This window comes from Dermochelys coriacea, chromosome 2, assembly GCF_009764565.3.
Source record: "Dermochelys coriacea isolate rDerCor1 chromosome 2, rDerCor1.pri.v4, whole genome shotgun sequence".
Classification (NCBI taxonomy): Eukaryota; Metazoa; Chordata; order Testudines; family Dermochelyidae; genus Dermochelys; species Dermochelys coriacea.
This window is the reverse complement of record NC_050069.1, coordinates 111,274,196-111,301,919: the sequence shown is the minus strand read 5'-3', so window position 1 is coordinate 111,301,919 and position 27,724 is coordinate 111,274,196. Positions and strand designations below refer to the sequence as shown.

Here is a 27,724-nt window from a genome sequence, read left to right as displayed (position 1 = left end):
TCCATTCATTCTTTTACGTAGAGACTGTCCAGTTTGGCCAATGTACATGGCAGAGGGGCATTGCTGGCACATGATGGCATATATCACATTGGTAGATGCGCAGGTGAACGAGCCTTTGATAGTGTGGCTGATGTGATTAGGCCCTATGATGGTATCCCCTGAATAGATATGTGGACAGAGTTGGCAACGGGCTTTGTTGCAAGGATAGGTTCCTGGGTTAGTGGTTCTGTTGTGTGGTGTGTGGTTGCTGGTGAGTATTTGCTTCAGATTGGGGGGCTGTCTGTAAGCAAGGACTGGTCTGTCTCCCAAGATCTGAGAGAGCGATGGCTCGTCCTTCAGGATAGGTTGTAGATCCTTGATGATGCGTTGGAGGGGTTTTAGTTGGGGGCTGAAGGTGATGGCTAGTGGCGTTCTGTTGTTTTCTTTGTTGGGCCTGTCCTGTAGTAGGTGACTTCTGGGTACTCTTCTGGCTCTGTCAATCTGTTTCTTCACTTCAGCAGGTGGGTACTGTAGTTGTAGGAATGCATGATAGAGATCTTGTAGGTGTTTGTCTCTGTCTGAGGGGTTGGAGCAAATGCGGTTATATCGTAGCGCTTGGCTGTAGACAATGGATCGAGTGGTATGATCTGGATGAAAGCTAGAGGCATGTAGGTAGGAATAGCGGTCAGTAGGTTTCCGATATAGGGTGGTGTTTATGTGACCATCGCTTATTAGCACCGTAGTGTCCAGGAAGTGGATCTCTTGTGTGGACTGGTCCAGGCTGAGGTTGATGGTGGGATGGAAATTGTTGAAATCATGGTGGAATTCCTCAAGAGCTTCTTTTCCATGGGTCCAGATGATGAAGATGTCATCAATGTAGCGCAAGTAGAGTAGGGGCATTAGGGAACGAGAGCTGAGGAAGCGTTGTTCTAAGTCAGCCATAAAAATGTTGGCATACTGTGGGGCCATGCGGCTGACTTTTTATGGCTGACTTAGAACAACGCTTCCTCAGCTCTCGTTCCCTAATGCCCCTACTCTACTTGCGCTACATTGATGACATCTTCATCATCTGGACCCATGGAAAAGAAGCTCTTGAGGAATTCCACCATGATTTCAACAATTTCCATCCCACCATCAACCTCAGCCTGGACCAGTCCACACAAGAGATCCACTTCCTGGACACTACGGTGCTAATAAGCGATGGTCACATAAACACCACCCTATATCGGAAACCTACTGACCGCTATTCCTACCTACATGCCTCTAGCTTTCATCCAGATCATACCACTCGATCCATTGTCTACAGCCAAGCGCTACGATATAACCGCATTTGCTCCAACCCCTCAGACAGAGACAAACACCTACAAGATCTCTATCATGCATTCCTACAACTACAGTACCCACCTGCTGAAGTGAAGAAACAGATTGACAGAGCCAGAAGAGTACCCAGAAGTCACCTACTACAGGACAGGCCCAACAAAGAAAACAACAGAACGCCACTAGCCATCACCTTCAGCCCCCAACTAAAACCCCTCCAACGCATCATCAAGGATCTACAACCTATCCTGAAGGACGAGCCATCGCTCTCTCAGATCTTGGGAGACAGACCAGTCCTTGCTTACAGACAGCCCCCCAATCTGAAGCAAATACTCACCAGCAACCACACACCACACAACAGAACCACTAACCCAGGAACCTATCCTTGCAACAAAGCCCGTTGCCAACTCTGTCCACATATCTATTCAGGGGATACCATCATAGGGCCTAATCACATCAGCCACACTATCAAAGGCTCGTTCACCTGCGCATCTACCAATGTGATATATGCCATCATGTGCCAGCAATGCCCCTCTGCCATGTACATTGGCCAAACTGGACAGTCTCTACGTAAAAGAATGAATGGACACAAATCAGACGTCAAGAATTATAACATTCAAAAACCAGTTGGAGAACACTTCAATCTCTCTGGTCACTCGATCACAGACCTAAGAGTGGCTATACTTCAACAAAAAAGCTTCAAAAACAGACTCCAACGAGAGACTGCTGAATTGGAATTAATTTGCAAACTGGATACAATTAACTTAGGCTTGAATAGAGACTGGGAATGGATGAGTCATTACACAAAGTAAAACTATTTCCCCATGGTATTTCTCCCTCCCACCCCACTCCCCACTGTTCCTCTGATATTCTTGTTAACTGCTGGAATTAGCCTACCTGCTTGTCACCATGAAAGGTTTTCCTCCTTCCCCCCCCTGCTGTTGGTGATGGCTTATCTTAAGTGATCACTCTCCTTACAGTGTGTATGATAAACCCATTGGTTCATGTTCTCTGTGTGTGTGTATATAAATTTCTCCTCTGTTTTTTCCACCAAATGCATCCGATGAAGTGAGCTGTAGCTCACGAAAGCTTATGCTCTAATAAATTTGTTAGTCTTTAAGGTGCCACAAGTACTCCTTTTCTTTTTACTCAATTTACAGTGAAGCTTCCATCTGCTTGATTGTGAGCTTCCACTGTGGTAATTTTAGGAGTGCAGCATTTACCACCCACCTGCCAGGTGGTGGGTGTTAAGTGTCTCATTTCAAGGAGATTTAGCATAATTTCCCCCTCCTCTGAGCAGGGGCAGGGAAGAGATGTTACCATCACCTAGCAGGGGACAGGATAATGATAAATCCCTGGTTCCTATTCTTGCGACAGTTACTCCCAGAGGGGAGTGAAGAGTAGCTGGGTTAATCTTGTCACATATGCTTTCAGTATAACTGAGTTGAGGGAAATTAGGGGGTGAGGGAAGGAGGACTGAGGGAGTACAATAAGGGACAGGGCAAATGTGGGAGAGACAAATGGGAATCAAATGAGAAGAGGAAGCTTGGGTGAGAGGGGGAAAATTCTCAGTTTTCAGGTAGGGGTGCATCCTCAACCCCAGCTCTTCAAGCCAAACTCACTTCTGTGATAAACGTCATTCAAGGAGCTCCTCAAAACTTGTCAGCTATGTCCAATAATAATGAATTACAGGTTTGGTCCCTGTTAAGAACTGGATACCAAATAAACAGCAAAAAGAAAAGGAGTACTTGTGGCACCTTAGAGACTAACAAATTTATTAGAGCATAAGCTTTCGTGAGCTACAGCTCACTTCATCGGATGCATTTGGTGGAAAAAACAGAGGAGAGATTTATATACACACACACAGAGAACATGAAACAATGGGTTTATCATACACACTGTAAGGAGAGTGATCACTTAAGATAAGCCATCAACAGCAGCAGGGGGGGGAGGAGGAAAACCTTTCATGGTGACAAGCAAGGTAGGTTAATTCCAGCAGTTAACAAGAATATCAGAGGAACAGTGGGGGGTGGGGTGGGAGGGAGAAATACCATGGGGAAATAGTTTTACTTTGTGTAATGACTCATCCATTCCCAGTCTCTATTCAAGCCTAAGTTAATTGTATCCAGTTTGCAAATTAATTCCAATTCAGCAGTCTCTCGTTGGAGTCTGGTTTTGAAGCTTTTTTGTTGAAGTATAGCCACTCTTAGGTCTGTGATCGAGTGACCAGAGAGATTGAAGTGTTCTCCAACTGGTTTTTGAATGTTATAATTCTTGACGTCTGATTTGTGTCCATTCATTCTTTTACGTAGAGACTGTCCAGTTTGGCCAATGTACATGGCAGAGGGGCATTGCTGGCACATGATGGCATATATCACATTGGTAGATGCGCAGGTGAACGAGCCTCTGATAGTGTGGCTGATGTGATTAGGCCCTATGATGGTATTGTGACTTTGTCCTGACCCATAACTATTTCACATTTGGTGACAATGTATACCTTCAAATCAGCGGCACTGCGATGGGTACCCGCATGGCCCCACAGTATGCCAACATTTTTATGGCTGACTTAGAACAACGCTTCCTCAGCTCTCGTCCCCTAATGCCCCTACTCTACTTGCACTACATTGATGACATCTTCATCATCTGGACCCATGGAAAAGAAGCTCTTGAGGAATTCCACCATGATTTCAACAATTTCCATCCCACCATCAACCTCAGCCTGGACCAGTCCACACAAGAGATCCACTTCCTGGACACTACGGTGCTAATAAGCGATGGTCACATAAACACCACCCTATATCGGAAACCTATTGACCGCTATTCCTACCTACATGCCTCTTGCTTTCATCCAGATCATACCACTCGATCCATTGTCTACAGCCAAGCGCTACGATATAACCGCATTTGCTCCACCCCCTTAGACAGAGACAAACACTACAAGATCTCTATCATGCATTCCTACAACTACAATACCCACCTGCTGAAGTGAAGAAACAGATTGACAGAGCCAGAAGAGTACCCAGAAGTCACCTACTACAGGACAGGCCCAACAAAGAAAACAACAGAACGCCACTAGCCATCACCTTCAGCCCCCAACTAAAACCTCTCCAACGCATCATCAATGATCTACAACCTATCCTGAAGGATGACCCATCACTCTCACAGATCTTGGGAGACAGACCAGTCCTTGCTTACAGACAGCCCCCCAATCTGAAGCAAATACTCACCAGCAACCACACAACAGAACCACTAACCCAGGAACCTATCCTTGCAACAAAGCCCGTTGCCAACTCTGTCCACATATCTATTCAGGGGATACCATCATAGTGCCTAATCACATCAGCCACACTATCAGAGGCTCGTTCACCTGCGCATCTACCAATGTGATATATGCCATCATGTGCCAGCAATGCCCCTCTGCCATGTACATTGGCCAAACTTGACAGTCTCTACGTAAAAGAATGAATGGACACAAATCAGACGTCAAGAATTATAACATTCAAAAACCAGTTGGAGAACACTTCAATCTCTCTGGTCACTCGATCACAGACCTAAGAGTGGCTATACTTCAACAAAAAAGCTTCAAAACCAGACTGCAACAAGAGACTGCTGAATTGGAATTAATTTGCAAACTGGATACAATTAACTTAGGCTTGAATAGAGACTGGGAATGGATGAGTCATTACACAAAGTAAAACTATTTCCCCATGGTATTTCTCCCTCCCACCCCACCCCCCACTGTTCCTCTGATATTCTTGTTAACTGCTGGAATTAGCCTACCTTGCTTGTCACCATGAAAGGTTTTCCTCCTTTCCCCCCCCTGCTGCTGGTGATGGCTTATCTTAAGTGATCACTCTCCTTACAGTGTGTATGATAAACCCATTGTTTCATGTTCTCTGTGTGTGTGTATATAAATCTCTCCTCTGTTTTTTCCACCAAATGCATCCGATGAAGTGAGCTGTAGCTCACGAAAGCTTATGCTCTAATAAATTTGTTAGTCTCTAAGGTGCCACAAGTACTCCTTTTCTTTTTGCAAATACAGACTAACACGGCTGCTACTCTGAAACAGATAAACAGCATCACTCAGAGGTGACTCAAAGATTTGTTATGTCCTGGTCCTGCCCCAATGAAGTTAGTGGGGAATCTGCAACTGGTTTTAATGAACACAGAATCAGGCCTTTAATTTCTGCCCCCTGGAGGTATTGATGTGGGCACAGTGGCAAAATGAAGAGAGACACATACATGGAATTAAGTGGCAGGCTTCAACTTTTATTAAACTTTAACACAGGGGAAGGGCGCTACCAGCCCATCACCCATACTCTCCTATTATATTAGGCATTTAATTGATTCCAGCGTGGGGGTTACTGGGCTCCTTACCATCTGATCTGTTAACTGGTGCCAGGGTTACAGGGCTCTGTACCATATTACCCAGGCTCTCCTCATATAAACCATATTACCCAGGCTCTCCTCAGCATACCCTGCCCCCAAGGACTCAGCTCTCTCTGAGTTCTAGCACCCTTTCCCCAGTAATGGTGACAGAGGGTATAGGAGAGTGGGGACTTTGGCCTACGAGGGACAAAAGGTCTGACCTCAGCCTGCAAAGGCCACAAGGTCTCACACTATCACATGAGCTCAAAATCCATCACCTCTGGGAACCATTCATTGTATTCTCTTAACTGCACTGGAAACTGTCTACAAGTTGTAATGAATAAACACCACCACCCCAGTACCTTAGTTAAGTTCTAAATTTGTTCCTACTGTGGCTTGAAGGTGCTACAAAGAAGGCAAAAAACAACAACCCCTCCTTAGTCTTCTGCCAGTTGGCCCATGGGAGAAAAAATACCATCCTGACCACTATACGGATGTTGGCTAGATCCGCAGGATTTGTCAGGCTGGGTTCCCATTCCTAATTTGGGTGGATAGGGTGGCCTGCTGGAACGGAGCCGAAAGAGGCTCCACATGGCCTCTTCATTGGCCTAAATCTTAGGAGCTGGGGAATGCTGGCCAGTCAGCACCCCTCTCTACCAGGTGGCCAGTAGGTGTCAGAGACTCCCAGGGGAGGAGCTACCTATTGTCCCTTGTCAAGTGTCTTCCTCACTTACTATTGGACTGTCCCCCTTTCTCTGCTGTCCTCATCAATTTCCCCACCCACTGAGCGGCATTTATTTCTGACAGGTGAGTACTCAAAACAACAAGGTCTGGGCTGAAATGTATCACTAAGTTGCTCTCCACCTCGTAACTAACTTCTAAATTCCAAAATATGGCCCCATCAGGGTGAGATAAAACAATCATCCTATGAAATTGACTTGGTTTAGAATAAAGCTATATTTTCATAAAAAAGGTCAGTGAAGAACATCAGACAGATAGAGAAATAGAGACACTGGGACAGAAGGCCATGATTCAAGATTATTTTCTGATTACAGTGTTAGTTATTTGACTGTCTTTATTACAGGTGACGCTACCTGTCTCCCTACCCTACCTATATATTTTGCTCTTCCAGTTTTTAAATGCAATTTAACTTCACCGTTTGGAATCACTACAACTCTAGGTAGGTCACAAAATCACTTAATTAACAGTCAACAGCTTAAAGAAAAGGAGGATTTGTGGCACCTTAGAGACTAACAAATTTATTTGAGCATAAGCTTTCGTGAGCTACAGCTCACTTCATCGGATGCATTCAGTGGAAAATACAGTGGCGGAGATTTATATACACAGAGAACATGAAACAATGGGTGTTACCGTACACACTGTAACGAGAGTGATCATGTAAGGTGAGCTATTACCAGCAGGAAAATGGGGGCGGGGACCTTTTGTAGTGATAATCAAGGTGGGCCATTTCCAGCAGTTGACAGGAACAGCAGGGGGTGGCGAGAATAAACATGGGGAAATAGTTTTACTTTGGGTAATGACCCATCCACTCCCAGTCTTTATTCAAGCCTAAGTTAATTGTATCCAGTTTGCAAATTAATTCCAATTCAGCAGTCTCTCGTTGGAGTCTGTTTTTGAAGTTTTTTTGTTGAAGAATTGCCACTTTTAGGTCTTTAATCGAGTGATTAAAGAGATTGAAGTGTTCTCCAACTGGTTTTTGAATGTTATAATCCTTGACGTCTGATTTGTGTCCATTTATTCTTTTACGTAGAGACTGTCCAGTTTGGCCAATGTACACGGCAGAGGGGCATTGCTGGCACGTGATGGCATATATCACATTGGTAGATGCTTAGGTGAACGAGCCTCTGATAGTGTGGCTGATGTGATTAGGCCCTATGATGGTGTCTCCTGAATAGATATGTGGACACAGTTGGCAACGGGCTTTGTTGCAAGGATAGGTTCCTGGGTTAATGGTTCTGTTGTGTGGTGTGTGGTTGCTGGTGAGTATTTGCTTCTGGTTGGGGGGCTGTCTGTAAGCAAGGACTGGCCTGTCTCCCAAGATCTGTGAGAGTGATGGGTCATCCTTCAGGATAGGTTGTAGATCCTTGATGATGCATTGGAGAGATTTTAGTTGGGGGCTGAAGGTGATGGCTAGTGGCATTCTGTTATTTTCTTTGTTGGGTCTGTCCTGTAGTAGGTAACTTCTGGCTCTGTCAGTCTGTTTCTTCACTTCAGCAGGTGGGTACTGTGGTTGTAAGAACGCTTGATAGAGATCTTGTAGGTGTTTGTCTCTGTCTGAGGGGTTGGAGCAAATGCGGTTGTATCGTAGAGCTTGGCTGTAGACAATGGATCACGTGGTGTGGCCTGGATGAAAGCTGGAGGCAAGTAGGTAGGCATAGCGGTCAGTATGTTTCCGGTATAAGTTGATGTTTATGTGACCATCGCTTATTAGCACTGTAGTTTCCCCATGTTTATTCCTCCCCTCCCCGCGCTGTTCCTGTCAACTGCTGGAAATGGCCCACCCTGATTATCACTACAAAAGGCCCCCCCGCTCTCCTGCCTATAATAGCTCTCCTTAAGTGATCACTCTCGTTACAGTGTGTATGTTAACACTCATTGTTTCATGTTCTCTGTGTCTATAAATCTCCCCCACTGTATTTTCCACTGAAGTCGGATGAAGTGAGCTGTAGCTCACGAAAGCTTATGCTCAACTAAGTTTGTTAGTCTTTAAGGTTCCACAAGTCCTCCTTTTCTTTTTGCAGATACAGACTAACACTGCTGCTACTTTGAAACCAGTCAACAGCTTGTATCACTTTGGGAGCATAATCAAAACGAGAAGACAAAAACTACATAAATTAAGGCCCAAGCTCTGAATTTAGCAGTGAACATAGTTAAAAAGCAATAAGAATTCCTATTACTCAACCTGGAATCTCCACTGTGTTGGTTTTTATCAGTGCACACTTCTATTTTTAAAGATTAGAAAAACTTTAGTAAGTCCTTATTGCGAGAATACGTGTGATACCCTGAATGCTAGAGTTTACAAATTGTTCTTTCCATCTGCCTTAAGCTTGTAGATACATGTTCTTATAGTAGATTTCATTTATGTTTATTGGACAGTTACAGGTCTGTGATCCGATATGGATGAATACATGTCTATAAAGAGGTCACATTTCCACTCTAGAACAAACTATACACACTGTACAGAGTCAATACTCACCCCTTTCCTTGTATTTGGCTTTATTAATGTGGCAACACAAAACCAACAACTTAAACTCCAGCCCAAGCCTTTGTCTCAAGCTTGGTTGACTGTAGGGTTGCTGTCTTGTGACATATCAGCACCACTGCCTAGGGGACCAATCCCTTCTCTTCAGAACTATTATAGAATTACATATTGACAAGCCAAAGTGAGTCAACGGGGCTCAGTCAGCAACTCCCTTCAGGGTTTCAACACCTGCTCTTAGGGTGAGTCCACAGAAGAACCCAGCAACTCCATAACAGTGCGTATTACATGTTTGTGTTAGAGCTGAACAAACAATGTGATGATTCTAACCTATTTTTCTGTTGGCAAAATGTTCATGAAAAACATCTGATTTTCAGGAAATAATGTTTAGTCATTAACTGAAAACTCATTGGCATTTTATTTATGGCAGTTCCATCCCAGCTTGGTTTGTTTTTCCCTAACTCTTCATACTGCTGAACAGTCATTAAAAGGAGCTAGGTTAAAAATCACAGAGGGATCTTGCAGAGCTGTTGAGTTGCTGACGACAAAGTTGCCCGAACCTGCAAATACCTACTACCATAAGTATTCCCAAGGGGACTTCTAATGGAAATAAGTACACTTGTAAGTCCCTGCAGGATCCATCCCCAAAATTTGAATGGAATCCCGGTATTGTGGTTTCAGTCTCTACACAGGATGCCAAGATCTCTGTGAATCTGTCTCTGGAGCAAGCATTCCACGTACAGGTGTCCCTATTTGCTGATGGAGGTATTACCCTTTACATATGCTAACTCTTACCACTTTCTAGCAAGACTTCTCATGGCTTCTTCTTTGGCTACATCTCTTCTCTATTTGACAGATACCAATAATTAATATCTTCTGTGTGAGAAAGTTCTCAAAGTTGTATTTGTCACATCCTTAGGAGAAATACTGGTTCTTGTGGGAGTTACACAACTGTGTTATGTTTGCATGGGGCCCCACATACCAACATCTCATAACAAGTAATGCATTTTGGTTTATTTATGGAGCTGGGGTGATTTACAATCACTTCTTCCTATTCTTCATTGTGTCCATGTGAGGCACATTCATATGTTTTGAGGTCCTATGGATCATAAAGGTTCAGAAGGAAACTGCAGTCATTTTTGAATCAGATGAGGAATAACCATGCTGTCAATGGCAGTATGCCATGCCCTTTCACTCACATTTTTCACTGTAGGTATGTTTCTTTTTTTTTTTTAACCAGTACTTAAAAAAAAAGTCTACTTGATTGTATTATACTTCACCACCAAACATTTTTATTATAAAGTCTGATTATGTTTTGGCCAAAGAGAATTATTAAGATTTCAAGCCTAGTATATCAGTGAGGGATCTGCATACCAACTCAGAGTTGTAGAACAATATAACAGGAAAAGACAGAATCTTGATTTTCTTGTAACAAATCAAAATAAACTTTGATATGCAAAAAATGCTTACAAAATATACCATGAAGCTTTGCATTTTTTTGTGCAGTCATCTGATTTCTAGCACCACCTGCGTGGTATGTATATAGCATAGAACCTCATGATAAGGTGAATAAAGCCACTGCTTTTGCACAATAACTATTAGGATGAAGTCTCTCTTCTGAAAACTTTTTCTGTTGCTGTTTTGCAAAGGACCATTATTATCCAATGAAACTATGAGCACCGCTCTTGCAACTACATAAAATACACATCTACCCATTTTGCACACAAAAGGCATTTGTTTTCTTAAAAATTGATAGTAATGTCACACATAAGCACCCCATTTCCTTGTGAATTTGTCCTTTTTGCATATATAAATACTTTTTGCGCATGCAAATGTGAGATTTACATATTCGGTGGGTAAAATACATGAAGACACTTTTTCTTTTGTGTGTGTGTGTGTGTGTGTGTGTGTGTGTGTGTGTGTGTGTAAGTAAGTGAGAGTTAGGTTCTGGCATTAAAAACTTGTCCCACAACATGACATTGTTTTTTATAACATGAGTGGTAAGCCATTCATTTTTTTGCCGTTCTTAATTTATTGGTTGTACAATTCTCAGTCTGAGAATTGGAAGCATCATTTATTTTTTCAGTCTGATCCTGGCTCTTTATGCAGAGTTATAATAAGGCTTTTAGTATCACACTAACTTGACATATTCATTTGCTCTTAATGGGATTGTGGTTATGGTACTTGAAAAATGGTCAGTGGTCACGTTATTGCTTTGTGGCTAGGCTACCTTATAAATTAATAATTAGTAATTGCAGTGACATGTTTGTGCACTGATAGTTCAGTGATGGACAAGTTAGAAATACTTACAGGAGATGGAAAGACAGACCTGGTAGCTGTTTATAGTTCAACTGTGTTAACATTTACTCTTCTAGAAGTTTCAAACTCATCTAAAAATTCACTTGGAGGCTTATCTTGGCATATAACATCTCAGTTAAGAGGCTTTTTTTCTTTTCAAATTTAAAAGGTTAGTGTGACACTCCATGCTTGTGTGACTCCATCACCATAATTTAAAAAGAAATCTAATTTAGGAAGCGTTTAGTTTGTGAGAGCTGACATATGACATGAAATGCCTTTGTGATTTTTTTCTTTTTCAATGAACAAAAAAAAATACTGAATCCATTTGGGTTGCTGTGGGAGACAGGGGAATCCAGCTGGGTAGCAATTTTAGCATGACTTATTACAGTTCACAAAATTAGCTTGACCTAGAAGATGGGTTTCTGTATAGCTCTTATGTACTGTATTAGCCGACTTGAGGAATAGCTGGCAGGGACTGTAATTCTATAAAAAAGACCACAAGTACTTGAGAAGGATGGTACAATGGGTTAGATTCAGACTTTCACTGGTGGCATTTGAAAGAGTCACCATGATATCTCAAAAATTCAGTGCCTGAGCAAATATGCTGTCTAAGATGCTGTATGTGAGATCATCTCATGGACACCTTTTCTCTCACGTTCATGTGGATCACTTTCCCTTTCTATGTAGCTATGCAAAACATAATATTAGGAAAGTATTTATGCACGTTAGCTGTCTTTTATGCTTTTTTCCTGGAAAAATGTAATCATATTGTCTCATTTTGCTCTTTATTTAACCTTATCCTTTTCTATTCTTCTTATACAATAGTCTGATAGCCACAATTTTAGCTGACATACACCACAGATTGAACCAACAACCTCCAAATCTGAAAGCAGGAGCTGTTACACATGAGCTAAGGCTCCTTAGCTAGGGCTGTAACAGACTTACCTTGTCTGTCAACCAGACACAGAGATACATAGACTTATCAGGGTATGGGGGCTTATGTGTATGTTATATATATACATGTGATGATGGGGCCTGACAGAGTTGCCAACTGAGTTGTGTGTGTGTGTGTAATGTCTTGTGATCTAGGGATGACTAGGAACATACTCGTAAAGTTTTGCCTTTTTCAAAATGGCCACCCAGCCATACCTCCCAACAGTCCTGGGTTTCATGGGACTGTCCTGCTTTAACCCACAAAATGTCCTCTCCTGGTTAAGTAGAACACTTCCTGCATTCAGTGGTGTCCACAGCCATATGCAAATTATGCACAATGTGTACCATTGACAGGGGCAAACCTAGGGAGGCACAGGTGCTGACTTTTGTTTTTGCCGGTGGGTGCTTTTGAAGAGGTGTGTGTGTCTGGAGGGGAAGGGGCTCTGCCAGTTTTGGGGGGAGGTTATTTTCAGCATCAGGGTAAGGGTAAGAGTAGGGTAAGGGGTGAAGGGAGGAGGGGTTGGATAAGGGGCAGTAGGCCCCCAGGGGCAATCAGGGGACGGGGTGGTTGGATGAGGCAGAGGTTCAGGGGGTGGTGGTCAGGAGATAGGGAATGGGGGGTGGGGTCCCGGGGTGTTGGGTGGGACAGGGAGTGGGGGGATTAGGTAGGGGAGGAGTGCTGGGGGGTCTGTCAGGGGGTGGGAGTGTGGATAGGGGGCGGGGCAGTTGGGACAGGGAGTGGAGTGGTTGGATGGGGATGGGGGTGGGGTCCCAGAAGGGGGTGGTCAGGGGACAAGGAGCAGGGGGGGTTGGATGGGTCAGGGGTTCTGAGGGGGGCAGTCAGGAGGTAGGAAGTGGGAGGGGGCAGATAGGGGGCAGGGACCAGGCTGTTTGGGGAGGCACAGCCTTCCCTACCCGGCCCTCCATACCGTTTCTCAACCCTGATGTGGCCCTTGGGCCAAAAAGTTTGCCCACCCCTGGTCTAGATAATGCTTAGTCCTGCCATGAATGCAGGGGACTGGACTAGATGACCTCTCGAGGTCCCTTCCAGTCCTATGATTCTATATGGTACAGTATGTACCACTGCTGGTTCACTGGATGAACAGAGCACTTGTGCAAGGAGTATGGATCCTCTGAATTAATCACCTCTGTTGCATACAACCTCAGATTAAGGAGTCAGAATCTAGTTTTGCAGCCTTCTTTTCTGCAGCACTGTCATACCCTTAGTTGTCCTAATGACGCAAGCTGAATAAAATCAACAGTGTAATAAGATTCAGATTTGAAGTTGCACCTGCAATTTATATTTGTAATTTCAGATATTTTTCCTCATGGGGAAATCACTTCATATTCAAAACATTTCATTCATGTGAGGGGATGAGCAGAAAGCAGTAACATTTCAGGCAACGTGCCAACAGGTCAGCTGCTATACAATCCACTATCCTAGAGCTGGTTAAGTGACAACTGGAGGGCTATGTATACGTGTCAGATACACCATTATATCCCTCTTACTTTTATCTTGTCAGGACTCAGATGGGAATTATAATTACAAATAGCAGAGATGTCAAAATAAGAAGGTTGGGATATGTATTGGTTGGAATTTGACGGTTTAAAGTAATCACCTGCAATTCAACTGAGACTCAGATGGGAAGTAGGAAGTGCTGTGCTCAAGCTTCCTGTTTAAATAAATGCAGCTTTCCCACAGCTACTGCATACAAGGTCTGACGTGCTTTTTAAGATATAATGGCAACATGCTCTTAATAGCAGGCAGGAGATTATTCATCAGAGTGGTGAAAGGGCTGAGAGACAAGTCCTGTTACAGTCCTAACAAAGTGTAAAGCTGTCAGCTGCACAGAGAAAGAGGGGAAGGGTGAGAGAGAGAAATCTGTTTCTGCTTCAAATTGTAAGTCAACAGTGATTGTGACATTATAAATCTTGGGAGCACTGAAGTGTGAGTGAAGGTACTGAAAAGTCAAACAGCTGGGAGTGAACAGTACTCTCCTTGCAAGGTATGTTGGAAGATAGCGCTCTTACTCTTTCTTTTTTAACCTACTTTTCCTTATAGTGAGAGACTGAAAAGGCTAAATGATTCTGTATATAGTGCTTGTCAAACAAGAGAGAGAGGAAAGAAAAGGGAAAGGTTAAATAACTAGAAAACATTTATACATGATTTTAACTGAAATCTGTAACCATGTGGTGCACAGAGCCATCTGAAGCAAAGAGAATTCTTGGATGCTTAGCTATTAAAAGCATAGAAAATTAAATATGCATTTGGTTCACTACAAAAGAATGAAATTAGTTTTGATAGTGTAACTTTTTAAAGCATCTGCATGATGGGTTTGTTTGAAAATGCTGCAGTATTAGGACATATTTGTGTATGTGAAAGCACTGGAGAAAATTGCATGATATCATTTAGGCTTATCTACAATAGCTTACATACAATAACTCATTTTACATCAAAAACATATATCTGAATGAGCTGAAGGAAGGGTGGGATTGAAATGCACAGATTTCCTGCTGGTTTAAAAACATTCCATATGTCACAGCATCATGTAACTCCTATCGGGAAAACAGACTACAGATCTGAATGCTAAATATTGGTATAATCTTCTAATTCTATTCAGTTTAAGGATACTGAGATTAAGCACATAAATACTAAATGAACAATACATTTGATTTTTAATGTGGATCAGGTTTTTGACACTAAACAGACAGGAAAACTCTATGTTTACCAATATAAAAATAGTGTTCTCCTTTTTCTCAGTACAAGGGTTTCTCAGTACACAGCTACCTCAAAAATAAGGATGCTGCACTCTAACTTCTCATTATAAGGCTCCGTATTATTAAAAAAAAAAATGAAGGCATTCTGCCTTCGTACTGTGTGTATAACCTTTATAGCAAACCATTCACTATAGAATGCAAAAATCCACCTCCAGGGAGAACTATAGGTAGTTAAATATTTAGAAGGACTATAATTAAGGAAATAGTGTAGCATGGCTTACCATTCTTTTGGTAAATAGACACTGAATATTTTTGAATAAATGGATTTAGCATAGACACAGGCCAGGACTGAAATACCTACATGTACCAAAATAACCTACCACGAGTAGGTGCAGTAACATGACCTGTCAGGTAACCCTCAAGATGAAGGTGAGTGCTTTGGTTGAGGATGGCTTGCCTTAGAAGTCTAAGCATTAGGTTTGTAGTATCTAGATACCTTGAATCAAAAGTTTCAAAATCTGGCTGAGTTGATGCAGCCCTTTATCTCTTCTGAACTAGATACATTGGCGTGATTCTTCTCTCACTCTTACAGTTTGCCTACATAGGAAACCCTATAACCTCCTCTCCCATTGTCTGGACACTCTTATTCCAGTGTAACAGTGGCTTTTTTGGTACAACTTAACCCCCTTAAGCCCTCCCAAACGACATAAGCTAAATAAAAAAATAAAGCACTTTTATATCAGAATTAGAGTGCCCACAAGCAGGGGCTGGGAGGGAGTGTGTGTGTGGGGGGGAGGAGGGTGTTATACCAATTTAACTATAGCGATTTTCATTCACAACTTGGATTATACTGAAAATTTTTTCCCATGTAGAAAATGCCTGAAACTGTTGTAAATGAGGAGTTACTCCATTAAAGTAAATAGAATTATACCCATGTCAAACCAGTGTGAGAGAAGAATCAGGCTCATTTTGTTCCATGCAGTTTACTATTGGTAGGATGTTAAAAAACAAGACCCTGTCAACTCTGCATGATTTTATAGAAGTTTGGAGCCTAAATACCTTTAAGGATCTGGCCTAAGTGCCTCACAAGTATTAGAAAAGTGAAAGAGCAGGTTTATCAGTGTTTTTCCTCCTGTTGGGAGAAGTAATTTCTCCTTATTATGATCCTAATACATTCAAAATAGTCCCATGGAAAGAAGTGAGTCACTTCATAAAGAAACAGAAAGAGCAATCATTTTAAACATGACTCCCAGTTCAATAGAACACCTCATACAATATCCATAACATGAGTTATTGTGGCTTCTTCCTGTGAGTGTCCATGTAGGGAACTGCCATTAATTTCAGTGGGAGTCCCAAACACAGAGTGCCTAGAAGAGGAAGCCTGTGGAGTGAGGCCTCAATCGTCCTTAGAGCTTTAACTTCCCCCCTTTATGTTCTTTAGGGGTCGGGGGAAATGGAATGTGGGGGATAAGGATTTACTTAAATATGTCTAAAACTACATAATGTCTAGATACAATCCAGATCAGATACACAAATACCTCCTGAGCCAGTAGCATAATGAAACCTAAAGCCATTATTGCAGCCTCACAGTCATACTATGTTCACCTGTTCTTGTGGCATCCATCTACAATGTGGAGTTGTCTCCCACGTGGAGCTGGCCTGCATTCAAAGGGACTCCCCCGCCCAAATCAAAACAGAGGCTACCTTACCTTTCACAAGATTGTGAAAATGGCATCCACTGTACTCCCTCCTCTCCTGGAGGAACCCCTGGGGAATGGGACAACTTGTGCTTGAAGGCTCCATGCTTGCCTAAGCCTGACTGAAGCCTAAGGCTGCACTTTGCTATGGTGAGGAAAACCTCTAGGGCAAGGAATCTAGTTTAAAAATAAGCTGCTTTTTGCAAATAAAGGGAAACATCAAGCTAAACAAAGCAGAATAGGTCATATAAGAAAAAAATTACCAGCGACGTTGGATGCAGCCTGTATCAATATGTTTCCTATTACAGCATTACTGAGCACCAGCACTGGATTTATGAGCCGCCACACCACACAGAGGGAAGTACAAGCTTGAGGGCCATCATACATGGCAAATTTACCCACTGTTTCAGAAATATTTGCAGAGTTGCCTGTGCCAAATAATTTTGTGCTGATCCACGAATAAAATTCAGTGTTCAGTATTCCCTCTCTACTTCTCTCTCAGATAACTGGATTCAGTTCAGAGGGAACACAGTGGGCATCAGTGCCAGCAGACACTCATTAAACCACTCATTAAAAATAATATACTATATGATCTCAATTCATAAAGGACTTGCTCCGGCAGTCCTTACTCTAGCAAGATTTCAGTTCATCTGAGGTAAAACTCTTATCAAGTCAATGGGAACAGAGTTAACCAGACCTGAGTGCTTTTGAATATTCCACCCCAAAGTGGAAATTTCAACTAATTAAGGAATGTGGTATCAGACCAAAGGCATTGCAAACACAATTACATTCTAAATTAAAATTTCTGAACACCCGTTCCTGCTTTGCTGAGATTGTTTCCTCAATATATAAGTATCTGCACATGCAAATACACCGTGAGATCACTATACTCTGTTTCTGGTGTCTTTAATTGTATTGTATTTTCTTAATTATAACAGACTAGGGTTATTGAAAGAGCAGGTAGACTGTATTGTACCTCTGTTTAACAACCAACTAACCAACCAACCACCACCTCTGCAGAACAAGTGGTTAGATAAGCACTGTAATTAGAAAGCAATTCCGGCTTTAGATGTGATTCTTTAAAAGTATTGTGAGCCTATGTGTGCTACTAGTCCTTACAGTTTTAATTCATGTTTTGTGTATCTAATTGTAACATCCCCAAAGCATGCAGTAATCTAGGGGCTGTATTTTTATATAAACATAACTATAGACTTCAGCATTGCTCTGGCTCACTGTGCCTTTCAAATAAGATTTTGGGACTGATCCTGCAGTGTTTACTTATGACGTCAGTGGGATCACTCATGTGAGGGCTCCAGGATCGCAACCCATTGGGTAGGATTTTCAGAAGAACCCAGCATTGCTCTAATTCGACTCCCAATGAAGTTAATGGTAAAACGCCTGTTGATTTTAGAGGGAGCAGAGTTGGGCCACAATGCTGAGCATGTTGGAAAACCCAAACTTTTATTTGTTTATACCCTGCTATTAAAGTACATCAGTGTGATGCTGTAACTAAGTAGGCTTCCTTCCTGGAGGGACCTCTGACATGCCAGGCAGAGGGAGTTGTTCTGCAGGCTATCTCTGAGTCTGAGGGAGACATGATCAGAGTATACAATTACTTTTGCAAGAAAAAAAAAATCATTGAGCTGTTGTGCCCACATTCACTCCTACTTGCACTGAAAGTCAATCCTGGTAAAAAAGCTCACAACAGATTTACTTGCACCCTTATTAATTTGCACTAGTAATGAGAATAAACTGAGGAAAGCATCTAGGAGTACAAGACATGAGTCATTAATAAAAGAAAGAACTTTCTCTGGATGTGTGACGGAAGCTTTTATATTGGTGGTGCGTGATTTTTATTGTAATACAGATTATTATTTCATGACTTCAAGTGCGTAACTTTAGAGCCTTGAAAACCCTGTGTTTGACATGATATGATGTATTATTATATGTTTGCAATGACTTCTCCTTTTAAAACCAAAGAGCTGAACCCAGTTTTGTCAGGGCTGAATTTTGTCCCGGGAGGCTGTCTCTATTTATGCTTTAATATCATGCCTATCACCATGGCTAAGGGGTAAAATTCTTTGTTCTTGTAATTATGGTTGCAGACAATAAAATTAAACAATCAAATTAAAATATCATTGCAGTTTTCAAGACCCTATTTGTATACATTAAAACAAAAATACAAATTTTGAAACAATTAGGGTAGATGCTAATCATTTTTGGACAAAAAAAATTCCTAGGCTATTTAAAAATTATAAATGTAGGGACAGACAATCAATGACACAGATTACTCCTAGGTAGGGGATGGGAAACTCCATGAGATTGTACTTGTGGAAACTTGGAAACATTCTGATTGTGGGGGGAGGATGTAGTTTACTCCTGCAGAAATTGCTGGGGATTAAACTGGGGCAAAATGAGCAAATCCTGGGGACCATTTACCTTTATACTCCCTTCCAGCACCTTCCCAGCACAGCCCCATTCTGCTAAAATATTTCCTGCTAGCCACTGACCCTGAAACCTTCCCCAGTGGATTTCCACAATATGGAGGAAGATAGGACAAGATAACACTAACAGAATGCCAGTCATAGTCAGACAGTTGCAAAGAAAGGTTTTTCTGTGGAAAGAGATGAATGCTCAACTTTCTGACGATCAGGGATTTAGGGCTGGATCCCTGAAATGTGCATGCTCCCTTAACTTTGTTCACGTGAGTATTCCCATTGAAGCCAATGGGAATACTTGCATGAGCGAAGTAAACATTGTGCACAGAAGCTGGCTCTTTGTTAACAAACACTGTGAGGCTTTCAAAGATGGAATCTAGCATGTGCGAATATGTACATCTTTCTGTTTTCCTTTGATACTAGGTTTCTAGTGTACCCATGATTTGTTATTTATTTGCATTGCGGCAGCAACTTGGAGCCCAAATCTTGGACGAGGATGCCATTGTGCTAGGCACTGTACAAACCCAGAACAGAAAGACTGTCCCTGTCCCAAAGAGCTTGCAACCTAAGTACTAGACAGGAGACAACAGTTGGATAAAGACACAGATGGGGAGCACAAGGAAACAATGAGACAACGTTGGTCGCATGCTCAGCAGTGCTCTCAGCACACCAGCTTCCTAATCATTGTCAAGTTCTCTAGGTGAAGTCTGATAGGAAAATGTCAGGCCTTTCTGTATAGCTGAAAAAATGCAGAGCAAAGTATGTCCGGCTCTGTAAAAGTAAAAATATAAAGGCAAGAAATTACAGTGTTACCATAGTACAGTATTTATCAGACTTACCAAAGAATAATTGCTGTTAGGATATGCATGTTTAATCTACCAGTTAACGTCTCTCTTAACACATTCTGTGTTTTTTCAGAATCATAGCATCCTTCCACCAATGGCCTGCGTATGCAGTTCCTCCCAGAGATTAAAGATGCCTTGCCTTTGCAGAACGGCTGAGGGAGGGTGATAGATCAAATCATGCTCCTAAGAAGCCGGGGTGCTGGAACAATTTGTGTGGTGGGGGTGCTGAGAGCCATTGAACCAAACTGTAAACCTGTTATATGATGGATACCACTTCAAGCCGGGGGGTGCGGGAGCATCCCGAACCCTTAGTTCCAGCACCACAGTTCCTATGTTAGGAAGCATGGGGGTGTGAGTGCTGGGTCTCAGAATTGATGCCTCTACCAAAACAATCTCCTTCCCTCTCCCTAGGATCCATGGGGTTTGAGGGTGGGACCCATGGTTCATTCCATAGGCAGGCTGGGAGGGAAAGGGAGAAAACTGCAACTCAAATGCCTGATGGAACAATGAGAGGGAAGCCTCAGTGAGGGGAACCTTACTGAATTTTCCTCCTCTTATCCATTCCTGCAGATTTTACCATAGAAGGGACTGATCCCTCTCTCTCTCTCATCATGCATTTTTTACTTAGGCAAATGCCTGTTGAAATTGGTAAGAGGTTGACTGAGGAAAGATTTCAGGATTTCCTAAGAGCTGTTACAAGAATCGTGGTGGGTGACACTGGTTGTTTCCATAAATGCTCAAACATTTAATAGAAGTATAACATTTTGTAGCTATCTCAGGGCCAAAGCTTACAATAGCAACCCCTGTTAATGGGCTAAATTCATTCCCAGTCAAATTCCACCGTGGTCAATGGAGTGACTCCAGGGGTGAAAGTAAGTTGAGTGACTTACCGGTATGCTGGGGTCAGCTCTGGCCCCTGGAAGGGGTGGTGCTAGGTGGTCAGAGCCAGCCCCAGCCCACCCTGTAAGGTAAGTGTCCCCTCCTCCTTCTCCCCCCCCAACCAGCAGCAGCAGCCCAGGGCTCTGGGGGCTATTTAAAGGGCACGGGGCTCCCCTGCTTCTACTGGAGCCCTGGCCCTTTAAATAGCCCCTGGAGCTCCCGCTAACCCAGGGCTCTGGGGCTATTTAAAGAGCCTGCGGCTCCCCTGCTTCTACCACCCCGGTCCTTTAAATAGTCCCCAGAGCCCTGGAGTAGCAGCAGTGGGGCTCTGGGGGCTATTTAAAGGACCGGGCCAGTAGAAGCAGGGGAGCCCCAGGCCCTTTAAATAGCCGCCGGAGCCCTGCATCCGCTACCCCACGGCCTCAGCAGTGGGGCTCTGGAGACAATTTAAAGGGTCTGGGGCTCCAGCCACTGCTGGGAGCCCCAGGCCCTTTAAATTGCAGCCCCAGGTCCTTTAAATTGCCTCCTGGGGAAGCTGGGCTGCCCCAGTATGGTGTACCGGCTCTTGCCGGTATGCCGTACTGCGGCATACTGGCTTACTTTCACCTCTGAGTGACCCCACATTTTTGGTATAAAATTTTCAAAAGTGCTTACATGATTTAGATCCCTATCTCCCATTTTCAAAAGTGAATTAGGCACTTAGGAGCCAAAGTTTCATTGAATGGCAATAAGACTTAAGCTCCTAAGTGTCTAAGGGTATTTTTGCACTTCAATTAAATACCTGTGTCTGCACCCCACAAGGGGGAAGGGTCCCAGAGCTTGGGCTCAAGCCTGGGCTGAAAGTGTACACTGCAGTTAAATAGCCCCTTAGCCCAAGATCCACAAGCCTGAGTCAGCTGACACGGGTCAACTGTGGGTTTTGAATTGCAGTGTAGACATAGCATAAGTCACTTTGGCATTCTTGAAAATGTTGCCCTTGATCCAATGTGTTTAAAAATAAATTAAAACTTCCTAAATTACCTTGAACAGCATCCTTTTGTCTAAAATGATGAGTGGTATATTTTAATATATTATGGAAAACTGTCATTTGCTTTTATTAATTATAAAAACGTATCGTGAGTTCTTTGGGTAGTGAAGTGTTTTTTGTTTTGTTTTTTTCTTAACACTTTGAGTACACTAAAATAATTGTTTGGGAAGTCATTGTAGTTTAGCATTAACAAATATACGGTATCAGTCTGGATTCATTTCATTTTAATTTTTAGATTTGAATCATATTCCTATGAGTAAGGATTATAATTCTGTTATTATGAATTTGTTGTTAGAAAATACTTGGAAATGTTATGTGTATATATTAGTTGTTCCTGTTTGCTGCATATCCTTCTGGTCTTGCTTCTTAGTCACTGAAATACAGGCTGTAGGAATAGCATGAAATGCGATGGACTTGCCCCACCTAGAAGCTGGACCTGCTGCTGGCCGCTTCCGTTGCTCAGCGTGGTATCAGAACAGATAGGAACTAGCCTGCCTTAGCTGGGCAGCACCGCCAATGGGACTTTTAATGGCCTGGTCGGTGGTGCAGTCCAGAGCCACTGTGACCCAGTGCCTTATATTCTGTGACCCAGTACTGGGTCGAGACCTGCAGTTTGAAAACCACTGCTTTAGTTCAACCATAAGGTTTGGTCTCCATTCAGGAATTACTGGATGAAATTCAATGGCCTCTGTGTTGGATGAGATGATTGTAATGCTCCCTTCTGGGCTTAAAATCTGGGAAGAATGCTGTTTGGTGACTGTCCAGTAGGGAGATGTCATAAAGACCATTTTCCAGATAGGCAATTCAGTTGAGTAATAAAAAGACGCTTCATTTTCTTCTGGCCAGTTACAGATGTTGTGGGCCAGTGATCTGCAGGAGCTTCTCTTAGCTTTCTTTCAATTGCATAATGGCAGCTCTCTTTTAATGATAGGCTACTGATTAGTTTTTAAAATCTTAAATAAAAATAGGAACATAAAACCAAACTGCCTAGGTTTTTCCTCTGACTCCTAGTGGCAGGTATAATAAAAGCCACCCTCACCATCATTATAATGAGCATTAACTGGTACCCGTGTAGTTGCATTTGTTATATGAATGCTGAATTTGGTTCATTATGTTCAGTCAAGATCAATTATTCCTTTCTCTAAGTAGGGCTTGAAATGATAAGGAGTTGTTACAAGTTACTATGAAGAATCAGTGTTCTAAAATCTTCCATATTATGGACACCCTTATAGAAATGCTAAAGTACTCTACAGTTATGCCCACAAACACTGCAGCAACACCGTTGTGGACTATAGTGATTTGGATAAATTCTGTATTACTCTTTCATCTTAATTAAAGTATATCTACTTGTTTGCAAGGAGGCCACATCCCACTGGGATTTGCCATGATGAGGGTGATGATATCTATTTGATCACAATGGCTCTGAAACCAGGAAACTGTTAAAATGCATGCTTCAGGTATCCTAAAATGCTAATAGAACAAGAGAAGAATTGATTATCTATCTATCTAATATTGATTTTATATTTTATACTTATCAGGAAGCTAGTTAATGTCACAGATGGTGAGTGAACTAATTCAAAACACTTTCAGTGTCAGAGCTTTCCCACCCACTGCATTCTTTTTAAAGTATTTTATTTATTTTTGGTTGCCAGCACAATATGAAAATACTTCGTATATCTAGTGCCTCATGAACAGCAGCTGAAGTGCTTAATTTTTCAACCATTCCCAATGAAAACAAATGAGATAAATTGCTTTTGTTGTATTATTTTATACCAGACAGCATGTTTTTGCAAGCTGCTTGATCTTTAAACATCTTTTCTTAAAATAAAATTTTTACAGAGCAAAAGACCCATCATGAAAGAGATTACAGATGTGCTAGCTTTGATTTCCTAGGACTGCATAATAAGAAGAGATTTAGAACGATTTCTTTTCCTCTTTTTTTTTTTTTAAACATTGCCATGTTCTGAGCGGCATTTTACAGTATCCAGAAAAGGAGTTGTTATGTATCAATACTTGCTGTATTCCCAAGGCACAGATTTAAGATGCTAAATCAGTCTGAATGCAATAGTTTACAGTTTAAATCCGACCTTCAATCTGTGATGTCAATTGTCTTTTTTGAGGCCCTCATTCAGCAAAGCACTCATTTAACTTTAAGTAGGTCAGGGCATGTCTACCCTTGAAAGCTGTTGCAGGTTCTGTGAATCTATGTTATATGAGCAGTGCACCCACACCACATAGCCCTGGTCTACACTAGGCGTTGAGGTCGAATTTAGCAGCGTTAAATCGATGTAACCCTGCACCCGTCCACATGACGAAGCCCTTTTTTTCGACTTAAAGGGCTCTTAAAATTGATTTCCTTACTCCACCCCCGACAAGGGGATTAACCCTGCAATCGGTTTTACTGGGTCGAATTCGGGGTACTGTGGACACAATTAGATGGTATTGGCCTCTGGGAGCTATCCCAGAGTGCTCCATTGTGACCGCTCTGGACAGCACTCTCAACTCAGATGCACTGACCAGGTAGACAGGAGAAGGTCCGCAAACTTTTGAATTTCAGTTTCCTGTTTGGCTAGTGTGGCAAGCTGCAGGTGACCATGCAGAGCTCATCAGCGGAGGTGACCATGATGGAGTCCCAAAATCGCAAAAGAGCTCCAGCATGGACTGAACGGGAGGTACGGGATCTGATTGCTGTATGGGGAGAGGAATCTGTGCTATCAGAACTACGTTCCAGTTTTCGAAATGCCAAAACATTTGTCAAAATCTCCCAGGGCATGAAGGACAGAGGCCATAACAGGTACCCGAAGCAGTGCCACATGAAACTTAAGGAGCTGAGGCAAGCCTACCAGAAAACCAGAGAGGCGAACGGCTGCTCCGGGTCAGAGCCCCAAATATGCCGCTTCTATGATGAGCTGCATGCTATTTTAGGGGGTTCAGCCACGACTACCCCAGCCGTGTTGTTTGACTCCTTCAATGGAGATGGAGGCAACATGGAAGCAGGTTTTGGGGACGAGGAAGACGATGATGAGGAGGCTGTAGATAGCTCACAGCAAACAAGCGGAGAAACCATTTTCCCAGCAGCCAGGAACTGTTTCTCACCCTGGACCTGGAGCCAGTACCCCCAAACCCACCCAAGGCTGCCTCCTGGACCCACCAGGCAGAGAAGGGACCTCTGGTGAGTGTACCTTTTAAAATACTATAAAAGGTGTAAAAGCCAGCATGTTTAATGATTAATTTGCCCTGGCATTCGTGGCTCTCCTGGATATACTCCCAAAGCCTTTGCAAAAGGTTTCTGGGGAGGGCAGCCTTATTCCATCCACCACGGTAGGACACTTTACCACTCCAGGCCAGTAGCTCGGGAACTCGGGAATCATTGTAGAACAAAGCATTGCAGTGTATGTTTGCTGGCGTTCAAACAACATCTGTTCTTTATTTCTCTGTGTTATCCTCAGGAGAGTGATATCATTCATGGTCACCTGGTTGAAATAGGGTGCTTTTCTTAAGTGGACATTCCGAGGTGCCCATTCCTCCTGGGCTGTTTGCCTATGGCTGAACAGAAAGGTTCCCCACTGTTAGCCACGCGGTGGGGGGAGGCAAAATGTGACCTTGTAACGAAAGCACATTTGCTATGTATGTAATGTTAACAGCAAGGTTTACCGTGAAAGAGTGTACCCATTGTTCTATAAAATGTGTCTTTTCGAATACCACTGTCCCTTTTTTTTTTTCTCCACCAGCTGCATTTGTTTCAAGGATCACAGGATCTTCTCCTTCCCAGAGGCTAGCGAAGATTAGAAGGCGAAAAAAATTGCACTCGCGATGAAATGTTCTCTGAGCTCATGCTGTCCTCCCACACTGACAGAGCACAGACGAATGCATGGAGGCAGACAATGTCAGAGTACAGGAAAGCACAAAATAACTGGGAGGAGAGGTGGCGGGTTGAAGAGAGTAAGTGGCGGGCTGAAGAGAGGGCTGAAGCTGAAAGGTGGCGGCAGCGTGATGAGAGGAAGCAGGATTCAATGCTGAGGCTGCTGGAGGATCAAACTAATATGCTCCAGTGTATGGTTGAGCTGCAGGAAAGGCAGCAGGAGCACAGACCGCCGCTACAGCCCCTGTGTAACCAACCGCCCTCCTCCCCAAGTTCCCTAGCCTCTTCACCCAGACGCCCAAGAACGCGGTGGGGGGGCGTCCGGCCACCCAGCCACTCCACCCCAGAGGATTGCCCAAGTAACAGAAGGCTGGCATTCAATAAGTTTTAAAGTTTTAAATTTTTAAAGTGCTGTGTGGCCTTGTCCTTCCCTCCTCCACCACCCCTCCTGGGCTACCTTGGTAATTATCCCCCTATTTGTGTGATGAATTAATAAAGAATGCATGAATGTGAAGCAACAATGACTTTATTGCCTCTGCAAGCGGTGATCGAAGGGAGGTGGGGAGGGTGGTTGGCTTACAGGGAAGTAGAGTGAACCAAGGAGCAGGGGATTTCATCAAGGAGAAACAAACAGAACTTTCACACCGTAGCCTGGTCAGTCATGAAACTGGTTTTCAAAGCTTCTCTGATGCGCACCGCACCCTCCTGTGCTCTTCTAACTGCCCTGGTGTCTGGCTGTGCGTAACCAGCAGCCAGGCAATTTGCCTCAACCTCCCACCCCGCCATAAATGTCTCCCCCTTACTCTCACAGATATTGTGGAGCACACAGCAAGGAGTAATAACAGTGGGAATATTGGTTTCGCTGAGGTCTAACCGAGTCAGTAAAATGTGCCCGCGTGCTTTTAAACGTCCAAATGCACATTCTACTACCATTCTGCACTTGCTCAGCCTGTAGTTGAACAGCTCCTGACTACTCTCCAGGCTGCCTATGTATGGCTTCATGAGCCATGGCATTAAGGGGTAGGCTGGGTCCCCAAGGATAACTATAGGCATTTCAACATCCTCAACAGTTATTTTCTGGTCTGGGAAGAAAGTCCCTTCCTGCAGCTTTTGAAACAGACCAGAGTTCCTGAAGATGCGAGCGTCATGTACCTTTCCCGGCCATCCCACGTTGATGTTGGTGAAACGTCCCTTGTGATCCACCAGTGCTTGCAGCACTACTGAAAAGTACCCCTTGCGGTTTATGTACTCTCCGGCTTGGTGCTCCGGTGCCAAGATAGGGATATGGGTTCCGTCTATGGCCCCACCACAGTTAGGGAATCCCATTGCAGCAAAGCCATCTACTATGACCTGCACATTTCCCAGGGTCACTACCCTTGATATCAGCAGATCTTTGATTGCGTTGGCCACTTGCATCACAGGAGCCCCCACAGTAGATTTGCCCACTCCAAATTGATTCCTGACTGACCGGTAGCTGTCTGGCATTGCAAGCTTCCACAGGGTTATTGCCACTCGCTTCTCAACTATGAGGTCTGCTCTCATCTTGGTATTCTTGCGCCTCAGGGCAGGGGAAAGCAAGTCACAAAGTTCCATGAAAGTGCCTTTATGCATGCGAAAGTTTCGCAGCCACTGGGAATTGTCCCAGACCTGCAACACTATGCGGTCCCACCAGTCTGTGCTTGTTTCCCAAGCCCAGAATCGGCATTCCACCTCATGAACCTGCCCCATTAGCACCATGATGCCCACATTGGCAGGGCCCGTGCTTTGAGAGAAGTCTGTGTCCATGTCCTCATCACTCTCGTCACCACACTGATGTCGCCTACTCGCCCGGTTTTGCTTTGCCAGGTTCTGGTGCTGCATATACTGCTGGATAATGCATGTGGTGTTTAATGTGCTCCTAATTGCCAAAGTGATCTGAGCGGGCTCCATGCTTGCCGTGGTATGGCGTCTGCACAGAAAAAAGGCGTGGAACGATTGTCTGCTGTTGCCCTGATGGAGGGAGGGGTGACTGACGACATGGCTTACAGGGTTGGCTTACAGGGAATTAAAATCAACAAAGGGGGTGGCTTTGCGAGAAACTGAATGGCCGCCTCAAGGATAGAACTCAAAACCTCAAGGATAGAACTCAAAACTGGGTTTAACA

At 43.3% G+C, this 27,724-nt stretch overlaps 1 protein-coding gene across 2 annotated transcripts in view; it reads left to right on the top strand.

Moving 5' to 3' along the window:
* Positions 1-13,780: 13,780 nt before the first annotated feature.
* Positions 13,781-27,724, top strand: part of RNF144B (ring finger protein 144B) — a 75,900-nt gene continuing 61,956 nt past the window's right edge. The window contains exon 1 of one of the 2 annotated variants that reach the window (XM_038393322.2): positions 13,781-14,121. The gene's annotated coding sequence lies outside the window, so the exon portion shown is untranslated. Of the gene's footprint in view, positions 14,122-14,422; positions 15,263-27,724 lie in introns of those variants that run through there. The other variant, XM_043508318.1, reaches the window with a different exon arrangement.